The sequence below is a fragment of the Alligator sinensis genome, unplaced genomic scaffold (genome assembly GCF_000455745.1).
Source record: "Alligator sinensis unplaced genomic scaffold, ASM45574v1 scaffold280_1, whole genome shotgun sequence".
In the NCBI taxonomy this organism is placed as follows: domain Eukaryota; kingdom Metazoa; phylum Chordata; order Crocodylia; family Alligatoridae; genus Alligator; species Alligator sinensis.
In genome coordinates this window covers 642,874-659,798 of record NW_005841835.1, presented here as the reverse complement: position 1 = coordinate 659,798, position 16,925 = coordinate 642,874, and the positions used below count along the sequence as shown (strand labels likewise).

Here is a 16,925-nt window from a genome sequence, read left to right as displayed (position 1 = left end):
CTGCAGAGAAGCTTAATTTGTACAAGCTGCTCCCCACGGAGACATCCCAGACGAACGCCCTTCCTCCCCTCTCGCTCAGACTCTCGCTTTCAACAAGGCCTATACAGGCTCCTTTGCTGGGGGGATGGAAGGTGCTTCCCACATCCCAATAGAAAAACCTTTCATTAAAATTCATCAAAACAAACTGACTCAGGAGACTGGATGCATACCTAGGAAGTGAGATTGGGGTGAACATCCTTCGAGATCCATGCAGGCAGTGGAGCATCTTTCTCCTTAATTATAAGCTGTGAGACTTATTTGTACAAGTCTCTTGCTTCCTTGTGAGGTCAGATTCCATATTACCCCACTCTTCTGCTGACACCTCCAGATCCTAGCATCTCTGAAAGCTGGAGGGAACGCATCTATCTCTGGGTCCTCTTGGGGTAGCCTCAGGAATTGTAGCTCCCAGTATTTCCACTGAGGCCTGTGTCTTTGCATCATGCAGGCTGCTGCATTGTCCTAACCTGTCCCTCTGCTCCTCCCCTCAGACTGCTGGAGTTGCTTCCAGTTTGCTGATGAGAAGGGCAGAAAAGTACTTCAAACTGGAAGGGGAAATTAAGAAAAGGAGGTATGAGCATTGTGAGGTACTGTGGGGTGCCACATTCCACTCTGAGAGATCAGGCCCCAGACAAGATCATCAGGGTCAGTGCACTTGAGAACTCTTCTTCTAGCCCTTTTGGCAAAATTAAGTGACCGCTCGTCAGTTTGAAATGACTGGAGCAGCCACAGGCTCCCCAGTACAAGGGCAAACAGAACTGTGAATCCAAATTCCCTGGCTGTTTGGGCTGAAGTTGGTCCACAATATTGATTCAGCCCATTATTTGATGAGCTTTGCTTAAGGATTTAGGAAGGCAGAGTTCTCTGAAGTGATAGGAGATTAAGAGACGAAGGATGGCCTAGCAGTAAAGACTTGTCTAGGGCTGGGAGACTTTGGTTTACATCTGTTCTCCTTCACAGAGGTGAAGGAGGTCCTGTGAGGCATTGGGCAAGTCATCGCCTCTGTGATACAGTTCCACATGCATAAAACCAGGATAATAACATTTTCCTGCCTCATATGAATGCTTTGAGGATAAATTCATTAGAGGTTGTGAGGTGCTTAGATGCTGTAGCTATGGGTACCACATAACCGTCTAGGAGAGACAGAAGTCATAAGGTCCCCAAGCGTTTCTGAGGTTCCTTTTTCTTCTGCTAGAACCAGGTGCTTTGAAGAAGTTGCCTTGGAGATACAATTCTGCTTCGCTCAATGGAGACGTCTCTACTCCCTACAGGCTGGGCACCCTGGCTTCAGAGTGAAGGAGGGAAAGTGGAACTTGAATCCACATCTCCTTTGCTGGGTGAGATAAAAGCCCTTGTTGTTCCTGTGGAAGATGGACTATGCACTTGCTTAGCACAGATTTTTTAGAATGAGGGGGCACATATCTGCCTCCTAGACTTAAACTTGGGAGAGAAAGACAACACTGTGTTTTTCCCCTCCTGATTTTCAACCAACAGCGAGAAGGTGGATGCGAGGGGAGAAGGTGATGATGTCTTCATCAGTGACTTGGACGAGGGAGTGAAATGTACTCTGTCCAAGTTTGCAGATGACACAAAGCTATGGGGAGATGTGGACACGCCGGAGGGCAGGGAACAGCTGCAAGCAGATCTGGATAGGTTGGACAACTGGGCAGAAAACAACAGAATGCAGTTCAACAAGGAGAAATGCAAAGTGCTGCACCTAGGGAGGAAAAATGTCCAGCACACCTACAGCCTAGGGAATGACCTGCTGGGTGGCACGGAAGTGGAAAGGGATCTTGGAGTCCTAGTGGACTCCAAGATGAACATGAGTCGGCAGTGTGATGAAGCCATCAAAAAAGCCAATGGCACTTTATCGTGCATCAGCAGCTGCATGACGAATAGGTCCAAGGAGGTGATACTTCCCCTCTATCGGGCGCTGGTCAGACCGCAGTTGGAGTACTGCGTGCAATTCTGGGCGCCGCACTTCAAGAGGGATGTGGATAACCTGGAGAGGGTTCAGAGAAGGGCCACTCATATGGTTAAGGGCCTACAGACCAAGCCCTACAAGGAGAGACTAGAGAAACTGGATCTATTCAGCCTCCGCAAGAGAAGGTTGAGAGGCAAACTTGTGCTTGCCTGTAAGTTCATCATGGGGGCACAGAAGGGAATTGGTGAGTATTTATTCACCAAGGCGCCCCCGGGGGTTACAAGAAATAATGGCCACAAGCTAGCAGAGAGCAGATTTAGATTGGACATTAGGAAGAACTTCCTCACAGTTAGAGTGGCCAGGGTTTGGAACGGGCTCCCAAGGGAGGTGGTGCTCTCCCCTACCCTGGGGGTCTTCAAGAGGAGGTTAGATGAGTATCTAGCTGGGGTCATCTAGACCCAGCACTCTGTCCTGCTTATGCAGGGAGTCGGACTCGATGATCTATTGAGGTCCCTTCTGACCCTAACATCTATGAATCTATGAATCTATGAAGGGAGGCAGTTTTAGCCAAGCCTACGCTACACAGTTTTGGTGGTAAATGTTGAACATGCACACTGAAAGCTCCTGTGTGGCTGCAGAGCCCTCTGCCCTGCTGGCAGAGATAAACCCTCTCTGCTGAGTAGAGAAGGATCTGCTGATGGAAAGTGCCTGTAGATATTCATTCCTATGCTTTCCTGTGGCTGCTGTGCTTCCTTTAGCAGCTGGTGCCTTCCCAGAGTGTACTCTGCCCTATGGTGGCACAGCTGCTGAGTGCAGCTGTGTGGAGCTGCCAGGGGCATAGGGATGGATATGCATGTGCCTTTGGGAATGCAGAGGCAGAGTGGAGACAATGTCTCAGTAGCTATGGTATACTATAGAACAACAGCCTTCTCTCTGGGGGTTTGCAGTGCAGATTCCTGCCTCCAGGGGCTGCTTTGCTTCTGTTGGGTGGGCAGGTCACTGCTTGCTTGCTGAGCTCCTGAGATGGGAAGTGGAGGAGGTAGGCCAAGCGATGGGGGGCAGATCGTCCTAGGAGAGCCATGCCCACAAGAGGAGACTCAGGTACGAGGGAAAGGAACTGGGGGAACTCCTAGGTGCGATCCCTGGTTCAAGGAGTTGGGCCCTGGGGCGTGGAAGTCCCTGGAAGGGTTTGGGGGTGGGTGAGAAACGTAGGGGATCTGGGTGACAACATTTTGGGAGAGAGATGAACCCTGGGCTTTGGGACAGAGTGGGGAGGTGCGCCTCCTTTTTGGGGCAGGACAGGAGGAATATTGGGGCCACAAGATGGCTCAAGCCACTTTGGAGAAGGCTGGAGGCAAAGGGAGCCTGTGGGACACAAGTTTGGGGGCTTGGGGATGATTAACTGAAGGAACAGGGTGGGGACTGATAGCAACTGGAGAGAGAAGGGGGTTTGTGGGAGAGGTAGGGCAGGTGCCAGAGTGGGGTGCCTGGAGGAGGGAAGGAGGATGGTGAGTGGTTTGAGAGGAGCAGCAGGGTGAGGGCATGTTGGAGGAAAGGGAGGTGAGAGGACATGTAAAAAGACCAGGACCTTGGAGCAGGGAAAGTAATAATAATTAAAAAAAAAAAAAAAAAAAAAAGCCTTTGGAGCAGAGTGGGGAATTTACAGGTGGGCAGAGGCGTGGAGGAGCTGAGGGAAAACAGCCTGAAGCTCCTCTTTGCAAGTCCTCCAGGGACGAGACCTGCTGGTTTGCAGCTCTGTGTGCCTCCCCATGCGGTGCAGCCTCTTACTTGGGCCTCTGGGGCTGTGATGGGGCAGCCCTGGGCTGTAGCTGTCACATATGGCAAGGCTCACAGGAGCCAAGCACAGCTTTACTTAACAACAGATACTTAGGTTAGAAAAGAGAGAGGTAGTGGATTTGAGTAGCTTAAGGCAAGCTGAGGCTGTTCTGACCAGGTGGTCTGGCTGCCTGAGTAATATAGGCCGTACATCAGGGCTGCAGCCAGCTTGGTGGTTTGTGGTTGAACTAGGGCCTATCTTTTAGAAAGACAGCCAGTCTTGATTTAAAGATTTGAGCTGGTGGGGAGCTGCCCAGGCCCCTCCGTAGGCTTTTCCAGTGGCAAAGTACCATCCCTGTTAGAGAAAACGTGCTTTATTTCAAGTTTGAAGTTTTGAGTTTCACCTTCCAGCCCGTGACTTGTCTTAAACCTCTGCTGGATTAAAAAGCCCCGGCAGGGTGGTCAGATAGCTAATCCCCAATTAGATATTTAAACACACTGTAATCAAGTTGTCTCTTTAACTTCCTTCAATAAATGTAATAGACTGAGCCTAATTTCCATGCTCCTCCAGTTCCTTTCCCAGGTAGCAGAAGGAAGCTGGGATTGCCTGGCTCCTGTCCTTCATCCAGCATGTCATTCCTGTCTGCCTGTCTTTCAGGATCCTACTTGGGTTGCACTGTAGTGTTTGGAATGTGACTGGGAACTGCTGCATCCCCTTTCACGGGTTTGGGTGCTGTGAGAGAATGACTTGCTTCTCATTACTGCATTAGCCAAATGAAAACAATGAGGTGTGTTTGCAGGGTTCTTGGTTGTGCTGGAAGGCATCCAGGTATGCTGGCTGGGACAGAGCTGCATTGTGAACCTTGACTGGGTTTTTTTTTAAGTCTTGTGGAAAGTATCTGGACACATTGAAATGTCAGGTGCAGATTTTTCCTTGTAACTAATCTGGGTGGCACTATAATTCAACTTTAGGTGATTTCTTTTCCCCGGGGGGCCAGTCTGGTTCTCAGTCAACAGCCCAACCTACACAGCCCAGGGATATGGGATCTTTCCTTGAGGCTGATGCTTAGTTGAGGCCCTAGGAATTGTCCTAGAGCATGGGTTCCCAAGCTGTGGTACACGTACCTCTGGGGGTATGCAAGACGTCTCTGGAGGGTACTTTGGAGCAATTGTGTAATGGCGGATTTAATTTTCATGATGATAATAATTGACATTTAAGGGGTTAAAATATAAAATTATGTTGGTAGGGGTATGTGGACAACTGGTAAATATAGAAGAGGGTACGCAATAAGAAAAAGTTTGGGAACCTCTGTCCTAGAGAAATGTTTATCCTCTGTGTTTAGATTACCCCCGATGTCTCAGGAATTCAGCTTACTGCACACTGATTAATGAAACGGCGCACTGTTCTTAGGAGGTAGGTCTGGGTCACTATCCCTATTTTAATGAGGCCTGAGAAAGGGGAAGGTATCCAGGTTGTAGCTGTATTGGTCTAGAGGAAAAGGCTATCAGGACTCATAGTAGAGATCTTTTATTAGACCAACAAGATTTTTGCAAAAAATTAAAGACTTTTTTTTGCAAAAATCTTGTTGGTCTAATAAAAGATATCATCTCTACTATGAGTCCTGATTGAGAAAGGGAAAGGAACTTACCCTGCAAGTCAGTGACAGAATCAGGCTTAGAAGCCAGGAGTTGTGACTTCTGCTCCCTACCTCAGACATGGAGACCACCGAGCTTCTGAGAGCTGAGAACTGAATTCAGAGTTCTAGTCCTGGGCTTGGACTGAAGGTGGTGGCCTTGCAGAAAAGTCTAGTTTGCCACTGAGTGAGGCCTGTGGGCAGAGACTATCCACACGTTTGCTGATCATCAAAGTTGAAATTAAGGCAGTCAAGATTTCTCAGCAACTTTCCATTGAAGAGTCTATTTGCCAACAAGGAGCCTCTTAATGGGACTCTGCCTGGCTGTTTATTAAGTGTGACAAAGTGACGGAGGGGAGGGGGAGTATGGGGGAGCTGCTATGTTAATCAGCTGGAAAGGTACTGCCGTTCCTCTTGCTGGAGTGTCTCGGGGAAAGTGGAATTAATTCATGGCATATGCTCTCAGCATCTGCTGCAGTGACCTGGAGTGGCAGGATCACAGAGTGAGGGAGCGTGAGCCAGAGCTTAGCCTTCCTCCACTCTCCCCTCCTCCAGGCTCCAGCCGCTGCTTTCCTCCTGCACAGTGACTGTGTGTGAGCAGAGGAGGCACTGGAGTATCATGGGGATTGGTTTGGACCCTTTCTCTCTGCAGGACATTAAATGTTCTGGGACAGGGGGAGAAGGGCTATTAAAACAGTAGTGCACCTGAATTTCTGCAGTTCATCATCTCCCAAATATTCCCAGAACAGTTCCAACTCTTGGTATCCCACAGAACAAGCCCTCCAGCATGCTTTTTCAGTCACACCATAAAGCTCTGTGGCTTGTATCCCCATAATCCCCTTATTTGCCACCACTGTTAAAGGTCTCCAGACAACAGGGAATAAGTCTTTAGCTGGGAGCTATTTCCTTGTCTGTTCCTGGCCAGGGACCCCATTATCCTGTACTTCCAGCCCTTCTCATTTTGCTTCTTGGAAATATGGGGCTTTGCAAGGCCTCATTGGTTTTGGTACTTCAGATGCTGCTTAAATTCAAGATTGTCTTCTCCAAAAAATTGGCTCCCTCCAAACACCCCTTCTTCTGTTCTACAACTTGTGCCTCTTCCACCAAAGATATACTAGGGTGCCAGGGCTGTAACCAGCCTTGGTGTTGGTGGGTGCAGCTCGTTGCCTATAGTGGGTTTAGACCAGGCTGCATGGCCCTTTGTCTCAATGCGCTTTTCTGCCAGGCTGAGTGCGCCAATAGACGCCACTTCTCCTGAGGAGAATGCCAACACTATTGGGTATGTCCAGTGGTTGGCATTAGGCAAGGTAGTGACTAATCCACAGTTATTTCTACCCTGCTGCCCAAAAACTGTCAGCTCTACATTTACTTGGGTGCCTCACAAGGCACTGGGCTCTAAATCCCAGCTCTGGGTCCTCTGTAAGGCAGTTATTCAAATTTGGTGCCCTGCACTGGCCCTAAGGCAGGTATCCTGACATAGCATCTTTCCTGAGAAGTGGTACATCCCAGTTCACAGTTCGGCAGGTGAGTGACTCTCCCAGGGTGTGGTCTGTGCAGAAAGTGAGTAGATAAGTACTTTGAGGGTGTTAATTTGTTAATTCATTCCTGTTATATCCCAGAGTTTAATATGTGCTATCAACAAATGTTACAGAAAAGGCAGCTACTGTTAGGAGAGAGAGAAGAAGTGGTAGAGGAGAAGCTACCCATGGAGCATTTGTGACACCTTGGGCAGGGGTTCCACCTTGCCTTTATTCACACTTTGAAACCTGGAGAAAGTCCATCTCTGAGCAGAAAATGTAAGGAGACCTAGATAGTTTTTCTCAGGGCAAGTCCTAAGATTACACAAAGAATTACAAGAGACCATCACTCACAATAGGACTGGACGATCCTGCATATAACTCTTACCAGCACCCTGATAGTGTGATGGGAAGAGAAGCTGCCATTGTACCAGCACACTGGTATCACTAGACCAGTGGTTCTCAATCTTTTTTAGACATGAGGTCCCCTCCATAACTGTTATGATTTGAACAGCACCCCATTGCCAACACTCATGTATTTATTACAGTCCCTCCCTTCCTGCAGTGGGGACAGGCAGTGCAGTTGGGGAAGCAGCTAGACACAGACAAGCATGAGCCTGGACTTATCTCTTCGTGCTTGCTTATCTTCCCACACCTCAAGGAACCCTTCAAAAGATCTCATTGCTTTGATACTCTGGTTAAGAATCACTGCAATAGAGCCACCACAAGAGGTACTCCGGCATCCTAGTGATATGTCACCTACTGCTTGAGTTATACCCCCTGCATCTGAAGCCCTGGAACCTACATTCAGCTTTCATCTCCAGCCAATCTTCCCAAGAGAGCCCATCCAACCCCTCTACCAGTATTGCCTGCACTCGAAAGTAGGTACCCAATCATTTGCACTGTGTAGCCAAGAGCATCTTTCATGAGAAGTATGCAAGTCAGGTTCAGAGCCTGAGTCTACGAATTTCTCTACTGAGGTTAGTGTGCAGGATGTGCCCCCTCTTTTCCTTCTCCGTCTCCTGCTTTTCTTGCCTACCTCACCAGCCAGGACTGTATTAGGCCTCTGTGGTTCAGGAGTAACACAGGGTTATGGGCCCCATTATCAGGCTTCATCTCCTGTCACTTTCAGGACCACTTCATTATCCCTTTATTATCCCTCTTCTCCTGCTTATCATTATTAATAATCATTCTGGATTGGCTGGAGTGCTGACAGCTGCCCCTTGTCTATTCTTTCTGTCTATTTTAATCCTGCCTGCTTATCTGGAGTGAACCTGATCCTTTTTCTTTTAATTAAAGAAATCTGGTCTGTCCTCTCCCCCCCCGCCCCCTTCACTCAGAGATAGAACCGGTCACTGCTCTGATATGCAGGGAGTAGGCAAAGGGGCAGATTACTGGGTGACAATATTTTCCACTGCTGGTAGATATTGGAGAACTCAGGTCATGTCTGTGAGAAAAAGGATCCACTCTTAGAACAGTGTTGGGAGTCCGGGGATGTATGTGTATGGACCCTCCAGCCTGGGCTGTCAGCAGAGATGACCCCAGCTCTGTCAGTATGCACCTGTAAGGCAACCTCTACCCTGCAGCCAGGAGCTGCAACTGCCGTACATGTAGTCAGACACCAACTTAGATTTTACCAGCTAGCTCAGGTACTAGTAGCAGCAAAAACTTGGTTGCAAGGGCTTCAGCATTGGCTAGCCTCCTGTATGTATGTACTCAGGGTCTTCAGCAGGCTTGTACAGATCATACCGAAGCCCATGGTCTTCACTGCTTTTGATGTCTGAGCCGGCTGAATGAAAGCTGGTAGGGATATGGCTATCTGCACTGCAGTCACATCTCCTGATTCCAGTGTAAATGCCTTTTTGCACTGAAGGAGTTGGCTCCACACTGCCCTCTAGCACTGTTGACAGCATCAGATTGAGAGCTTTGTGGTACCTGTCTCCCATCCCTGTAACTCAACAGCCATCACTTCCAGGTGCCACACACTTAGGCATAGACCTTCCTTTGGCCTCTTAAAGTGACCAGTATCCTAAATAGAGGTTCAGTTAAGATACATTTTTTTATCATCCAGAATGTGGGTTGCTCACAAGGAGGTGTATGTGTGTATGCTGGTGGTGGGGGAATGGAAACAGAGGGAAAAATAAAGTCAAAACTCTATTTGGTTAAATTTGTAACATTGTCAGAGTATGGTATGAAAGTCCTAAATGATGTCAGGGAGGATTCTGTAACAAAGCTAAATGCACTGAATGTGTGAATGGTGGGATTTGGGCCTAAACAGTGGGACATTCAACATTAGTGCCAACAGTAAGCTTCTCTGATCTGCAAATCTGCTGAAAGTTTGCCTATTTCAGAGGCACAAGCTATAAGGTAGCAGTTAACAAATAAATAAGGACACTACTGGGACCTGCTCAAATGTATAGCATCATGTTATCTTCTAGTGCAGCAGTTCTCAGCCTGTTTAGACTCAAGGCCCTTGGAAAATGTCAACTCTGAGCTTTCATACATTTCTTGAATACAGAAAAATATTAGAGCAATGCTCTTGTGAAGAACTCTGAAAGGCCACAGCAGGTCAGAATGTTTTTGAAATTATGGATTCCCATTTGAAATCTCTGGGTGTATCTTGTGAATCATATGTAGGTGTTTACACCCCTAATGATGCTAACTTTGTGTGGCACTCCCCTTCCAACCCCCTGTCATCTTTGAAAGGATCTCATGGGATCCTGGCTGAGAATCACTGCTCCAGTGGCTGCAGGCCCATGGACGATACAGCAGAGATCTTTAGCTCCCCTGGTAGTACAGCTCTGAAATTCTATCATAGTTAGGTGCTGGTTTCTGCCCCTGGTGGTTTCTGTCACAGGCATGCAAGTGTGTGCTTTTTAACTGAGGACTGTGATTTATGTAGGTGCACAGCTCAGATGTATTTGTACAAATATATTTGCTAAAGGAAGCAGCCTAATGCAAACCCTTGTGTGCATTTGGATGATCCCTGAAAAAGCATGATTCTATAAAAATTAAAGATGAACACTGAGCTGTGATGTGTCTGTCCCTGCTCCCATATGAGTTTTCCTACTGTTCCCTTCTGCTTCACGCAGCCCTGAGAAAATAAACCAGAGTCTCTGGCAGTTTTATACTCAGTCACTTATAAGGCATGGATATCATTTAATGCTGAACCAAATGTTTGAGAGAAGAGAAAAGAGAAAACTAACCAGGCCAAACTGAATCTCTAGTAACTGCTCAGATCTCATATTTTCATGACCATAACTTAATTCAGACCCATGGAAGGAGATCCTTTGAACAGCTCTTGACAGTGAAACCACCTAGAACACTTTTTTTTGAGTTGCAAATTAATGGGGAGCATTTTGAACCAGTCAAAAAGATCTACCTATACTGTCAGCTGTGGAACAAAATATTGCTTTAATTGGACTCCTACTCAGCAAGCTGACTACAAAGCCACACAAGCTCACTGAGAGTTCTCCGAAGAACTGGGTCCAAGCTAAGTCACCTTAAAAATAGGGATCCATGGTACATTGAACCTAAATTGTGGTAGCTTAGCCCTCAGTGAAGGAGGGCTAAGTTACTATGGTTTAGCGTACACTTAAAGAGTGTGTACTGAGGAAGTTACCAAAGTGCAGTTGATACACACTAAAACTATTTCCTTTTATGCTGTGGTAAATTGTCCATGCCCTAGCCTTTCCATGGCAACAGACTCTAGCAACTTCACACAGAAAATGCATCCTGCCTTTAACCTGCTCCCTTTGACAAGAGTTTTCCAGTGTGCCCAGGACTATATCAATCCTGACTCTGAGACCAAGGGAGAAAGCCACCTTCAAAGGAGGGGTGTTTCATAAGGAATATCCCTCCTGTACCTGCTTCACCATTTTCTCAATTCAGTGCAATTCCAGTGACCTTGACCACTGCAGGGTCATACCATGTCTTTTAGGGTAAGTTAGCTCTAAACCAGCTAGAGCAGTATCCTGTGGGATCGGCCTTGGGAGCCAGTTATAAAAAAAGAGACCAACACACTCAAGACCTCAATATAAAAGACAAAAAGCCTCAAAATCTACAGTGTGCTACAAGGAGAGAGCAGGAGATACCACAGACAATATCAATGCTTTGGGCATCTGTAATGGCAGGGAATTTGAGAGGTGAAATATGTCCCGGTCATCCTAGGAGGTGAATTCTGTGGCATGCTTCAGAGAAAGGCACAAAAGCCAACCAACCAAACAAAAAACTCTTGTGGTTCTTTCTAGTCTGACCTGGGGGAAAAATTTCTTCCTGAACCTAGGTCTGGCAATTAGTTTACCCCTGAGCCGGTGAGCAAGACACAGTAGTCAGGCACTTAAGAGCTTTTTCCGTACCATGTGGAGCACTTGTCTGGTACTTGATTTCTAGGTGTCACTGAACTCTGATACTGAAGAAGCTGGCACAAATAAAAGGCTAGGCTAAGTATGTGGCAAGGTGTGTTCAAGGTGAAATAGGCACTTGGGCCATTGTCTAATGTGGGAAAAGCACAGATACGTCTGTCTAATGCAGGACAGATGTGATTTTGATGTCTTATACTGAATGCCTATCCCACATTATATACAGAATTGTGTGGTCTGCATCACATTACATACTTAGCTCTGGAATATAAGTACTCATGTGTCCCAGAGGTACTCATCTCATAGTGCTGCACCATGCCTTTGTCTGTCTTTATCATGTAGGAAAAATTGGGACCATTTTCCTTGGGAAAAGTGTCTGTATCATGTTGGAGGCGCATCTTTTACATGTTGTACACATCTGTCTGTATCTTATAGGATGCATTTGTCTGTCTTCCATACATCTGTTAAGTGCTTATCTTTTCTCATGTTGGGTCCATGGATCCATTTGTCTGTCTGGATAGTGTGCATATGCACCAGCACATGACAGAGGTTGGAAGTATTTATGGCAATTAAAATGTTTTGCCTGGGAGCTGTTTTGGGGCTTTTTTGAAGTGAGGATTTTCAGACTTCAAGGTGTTAACAGCCCCTCTAAACGGTTTTGTTTTTTAATTGCAGCAAATGACTGTGGAGCCATTAAACATTCGCCTCTCTGCAGTTGTTTCTAAGCCCTTTCAGTCCTTCTTCTATTTATTCTGTTTAATTCAGTCAGGTAGCTTCGGGGCAGTGAAGATCAATACTTTACTTTGATAGAAGAGAGTCAGGTTTGAAACACAGAGATAAAACTGACACATTTTGTATAAATTTAATTAAAAATGCACCTTTAGTGGCTTGTTGCAAGCACAAAGCCAGCCCTCCATCTCACTGTCTCTCTGTCTTTCTCTCTGTCTCTCTCTTCCCTTTCTTGTTCCTAACAGGAAGATCTCTGAATCTGCCTCACCAACAAAGCACCTCGTTTTATGATTTTTGTCTTGAAAGTTTAGCACTGAGGGAGAGAGATGGAAGGGATGTGAAATTCTAAACAGACCTTCTGCTCTCCCTTGGTCCCTCTCCTTTTGGTGGCTGTGGTGAGGGGGGGGACTGGGAAGGAGTGGGCTCCCAGGTGGGTGGGGGAGGGCGATGAGGCAGAATGATGATTTTTTTAAAACCCAGCAGATTGGACACCCTGGGGCACTTTCCATTTGGATCTGTAGCTTCCTGCTGCCCCCCTTCTTGCTTTGTTAAAGTGAGAATTATTTTTCTGACTACATGTGCATCCCAGATCCCACTAGGCTAGTGCTGGTCACAAGGCAGCGTCTTTATTCTCTTTCTTTCTCTTTCATTTCTTTTCTCTCCCTCTTTCCTTAACCCTGCTGCCAGTGAGGACATTTGTCTTGTGTTTTATAATCTGGCCCCTGTGCCCCTTTCCCTGCATCTCTCTCTCTCTCTTTCTCAATCCTATTTGGCTTGGTTCATTTTTCACTTGAGTGGCTTTCCTCCCAGACTCCCCTCTGCTCTGGCCTCCTTCTGCTCAACACCAATAAAACACGCACAACACAGGTAGAACAAGGTGCCAGGGCTCAGCATGACAAACTGCTTGCACACGACTCAATAACCACAGCTGTAAATCGCCCCCTCCTCACCTACCACAGGCTCCGGGGGATGTAGGTGGGGGTGGGATTCCTCTGCTTTCACAGCCACCTTAATGGATCTTTTGGTGATCTGGACTCTCAGGGCATAGGTAGCATGCAGTGCCCCCATGGAGGTGTGGAGAACACAAGAGGGATTAAAGTTCAGACTTTGGCCTTGGCCCAAACCACGGCTTTTCAAATCTTACTCGCTATTGTCAGAAGTTCTGAGATTTAAGGTGCCGTACCCATGCCTTTGGGGGTACTGCTTGGCCCTGGGAGTGCTACAGGACCTTGCTTTGTCAGCAGGTTACTTGCTATAGGGCAGGGCTGTCCAACTGGCTGCCAGTGGGCTGCATGCAGCTTGTGAGGGATTAGTGTGCAACCCCTGGCCTCCTATCCAGCCACCCTCTCCTCAACCCTATCTCTCTGCCTGCTGCTGCAGATGGGTCTCTAGGCTTCTATTCCCTCCCTCAGCTTTTGCTTCCTGCTCCTGCCTCAGTGGTGGAGCAGCGCACTTGGGGAACCCACAGTGCGATAGAGGGAGCTGAGGTGGGGGCTGCACACACATGTTGTAACAGCTGTCTGAGTGCACAGTGCAGCAGTATGTGGGGACTACACTCCTGGATAGGTAAGGGGGATAGGGGGTGATAAGATCCATGGATAAGGGGAAAGGAGGGAGATAAGGGCCTTGAAGGTGAGTATAAACATGACACTGATGCACTGGAAAAGGAAGAGCTAATGGAGAAATTCAAAGGACAAGGAGAATGGCCAGATCTATCCTAAAAATGTTGAATTGAAAGAAGTAGCAAAGTTAGGCTGGGTATTTGGGGCAAGAGAGGAGGAATCCAAGATAACTCCCATAGTACAGGCCAAATGAAAAAAAGTATGGGATCATCTTTCTTCTGAGTCAGCACTAAACCAAGGTTGCAGCATGGTTGAAAGGGTGCCCTGCTACTGGAGTGCTATTTTTTGAGCAAGATGCAAGTTGAGTACCTGGCCTGTGGTCATTAACTATCTCAGGGGCAGTTTTTCCAAGGTCTTTGCCCAGTTTCTGTTGTTAAGTTTCATCTGTGGTAGTTATATGCTTTCTAATCAAATCCCCCCATCTTCGCAATTTTGTTAGGATGTGGAGTTCTTCACCTTCTATCTAAAGTCTAGCTGCCATGGTGCTGCTCTCCAGAGACAGAAGCATTTCAGGTGTGAGTAAAGCAAGTCTTTTATGTGCGCGGTATATAGAGTGCTTGAAGGCCCTTCAGAATGGACAGCATTAAAGAATATGGGAAACTTAAAATGTTCAAGTACCAGCACCTTTGGACTGCTCTGCTCTGTCCTGCTGTCCTGGTTGTCTGACTTCACTAGCTCTATAAGTGGAGCATTTTTGATTTAACAAGAAATGATGGGGTTAACTCAGTATGTCAGTCTGTCTGCATATGGGTGGCTGGAATATCAGTTAAAGTCCCTCTTGCGAGTGTCTTGGAGATTTGAATGCTGGGGACTGGTTTCTCAGGGACCTTAGCACCAGGGAGTGTATACAGTATACAATACACTGCCACATACACACAGCTCCTGTGTTTTCTACCTTTAATCACAGCAAATGAAAGTTTCTAAACAGGCAGGAGATGCCGGGCTTTTGTGTTCTGCCACTGGAGCTGTCTCTGTGTTGCCTTCAGTGCCGATAATTGCAGACACAAGTTGCTTTGTGTTAAAATGGCAGAGATAATTGAAACGGAATTCAGAATCAGGACCCTGCAGGCACCACTTGTTGAAAGAAGAAATAAAGATCATTTGGGTCACATCTTTTGTAATTTGCGTTTAATAATCGTACCAGGAGGTACATACAAAGGGAGAGGAGACATGAGACACAGCAACCCAGCCAGCTTCCCTCCCTCCTCCCTCCCCATTCCCCCTGCCTCACAGCCGTGCAGTGGGAATTAGAGAAGGCCTAAAAGAGACGTCTTATTCATGTGTGCTGTGGGACAGCAGTAGGATTTGCCAGCTCCAGGCAGAGGGTTGCTGCTTCATGTGAAGTGGAGTCCGTGCTGCATGCTGGCAGCATGAATGAAAGAATTGCTCCCTGGATCAATGTTAAGCCAACGCTTAGACTCTGTTTTACAGTAAGGATGAGGATTTATAGGACCTTGAGTTGGCTCTTACCCAGTGGATCTGGCTAAGCACTGAGGACCAGAGGTCACACTGTCTGATACCCAGTCTGTGGCTTCATTTGAAGAGGGCTGGCTTGCATAACCTTTAACAGCTTCTTTGGAAGATTTGCTATCATTTCAACTCTCCTTGGGAAGTTTCCTCTGAGGTCTAAGCAGTGAGAAGTCCCCTGAAAACATTCATAGCTCTAGTAACTGGCTGGTGGCTACCATAGCAGAGTCCAGTGGGTAGGAGTATGGGGTGATGGCAGAGATGCAGCTAATGGGAGGTGCCTGCCCTGGGTATGGTGATCCACAGGGGAGCAGGACTGGGTAGGCATTCTGGACACTAGAAGAGGAATGGTTGGGCATAAGCAGAAGTCTACTCTGATGGTTAGCCTGAGGAAGGGGACTGGAGCTCAGTGCATATGGGCTCTATTTCTTCTTGGACCTTGACTGCAGTGATCTTTGCTTTTTGGTTTATGCTTTTGCTAAGAGAAGCCTTGTTTGGGCCTAAAAGAAATAGGATGTTCAATCTAGGTACATTTTCTCTGTTAAAGTAGAACCCCACAGAGATGTATTTGACCTTGCAGTCTGGATGGCTTGCTAGAATGCCACAGAAAGGCAGTAGGAAGATGAGGAAGGTGTTTGCTACAAAAGGTTGGTAGGAGGCTGCAACCGAGCCAAGTAGGGTATGCAGGAGGACCTCTACTCCCTTTGCAGCTCAAGAGGTGTCTGGACACATTCAGGTACTAAGGTCATATACACCTCATGGTTTATATTATTGAACAGTTATATTTTTCAGCTCCAAAGAGAAGATCACCTAGAGCAGTGGGCATGTGGTCTTGGATTGTTCTCCTAAGCTGTTGAAACCAGTGCAGACAGTTTAGCACAGCACTGTCAATGCTGAGGTGGCTGAATCCTTCACATATCCAGCTTCATCCATGAAATGCTAGGTCTTCCTTCTGGCCATGAGGCAGCATGATCCAGCAGTTAGGACACAGAAGGGGGCGGTGAGTAGATAGGACAAAGGAAAGGGAGCTGGGACCTTGGTTCTCACCACCAGTTTTCTACTGATTTGTGTGACTTTTCCTCTCTGCCTCATTTATTATGTCTTTTCCATCTGTAAACGGGGGACTGCACTCCTGATTTCCTAGGAACATATGGAAGGGATCTTGCTGGTCACTGAGTTGAGTCCTCCACAGTCACGGTACTATGCAAGGAGCCTAATATAACATCTACTCTGGTGTGTCCTACACAACACCAGCCATGAGACACCCAATAACAAAAAATGCCTTACAAAAATTAAGACACAGTCTGGTGCAAATCTGTTTGAGGGACAAGCCCATTTTCACCCAGTTCTCAGAGTCTTTGAGGAACCTTTCTGGGGTGAATCCATCCTTCACGATCTTTGTTGGTGTCCTGTAAGAATGGCCTGGGATCTCAAAAGAAGGAATCTGTGCATTTCTGTGTCCCTATTTCACTGAGGTCACCCTGTACCGGGACTGGTTCAAAGATAGCAGCCTGACTGCCACCAGCTATCAGAAAAGAAAAGATACAGCTTTTTATTCCTTCTGCTATAGCACTCTGCACACTCTACATTGCTGTATCCTCATTTCCCTTCCATCCCTTCCCCCCTGTCCTACGTCCCTTCATTCAGCTGATCCTGCCATTTCCTGATTTCACAGTTCTTGCCTATGGCCAAGAAGAGCAGCATCTGTCAGCTACATCTGGAGCTCCCACAGTAGTCCCCAGTGAGCCCTGGGGGTCTCTGAGGGAGAGAGCTGCTGTTGTGACAGCAGGGATTTGGTGTGGGGTGGAGTGGTACCTTGGCTTCTAGTTTCCTTTAGTTGTTACAGGAAGAATCCTGCT

At 47.1% G+C, this 16,925-nt stretch overlaps 1 long non-coding RNA gene across 1 annotated transcript in view; it reads left to right on the top strand.

The window, feature by feature from the left end:
- The first annotated feature begins 2,917 nt into the window (after positions 1 to 2,917).
- The window catches only part of LOC102370749, a 46,763-nt gene continuing 32,755 nt past the window's right edge, over positions 2,918 to 16,925 (top strand). The window contains exons 1-2 of the long non-coding RNA XR_322837.3: positions 2,918 to 3,061; positions 5,080 to 5,150. This is a non-coding gene — a long non-coding RNA (uncharacterized LOC102370749). The remainder of the gene's footprint in view (positions 3,062 to 5,079; positions 5,151 to 16,925) is intronic.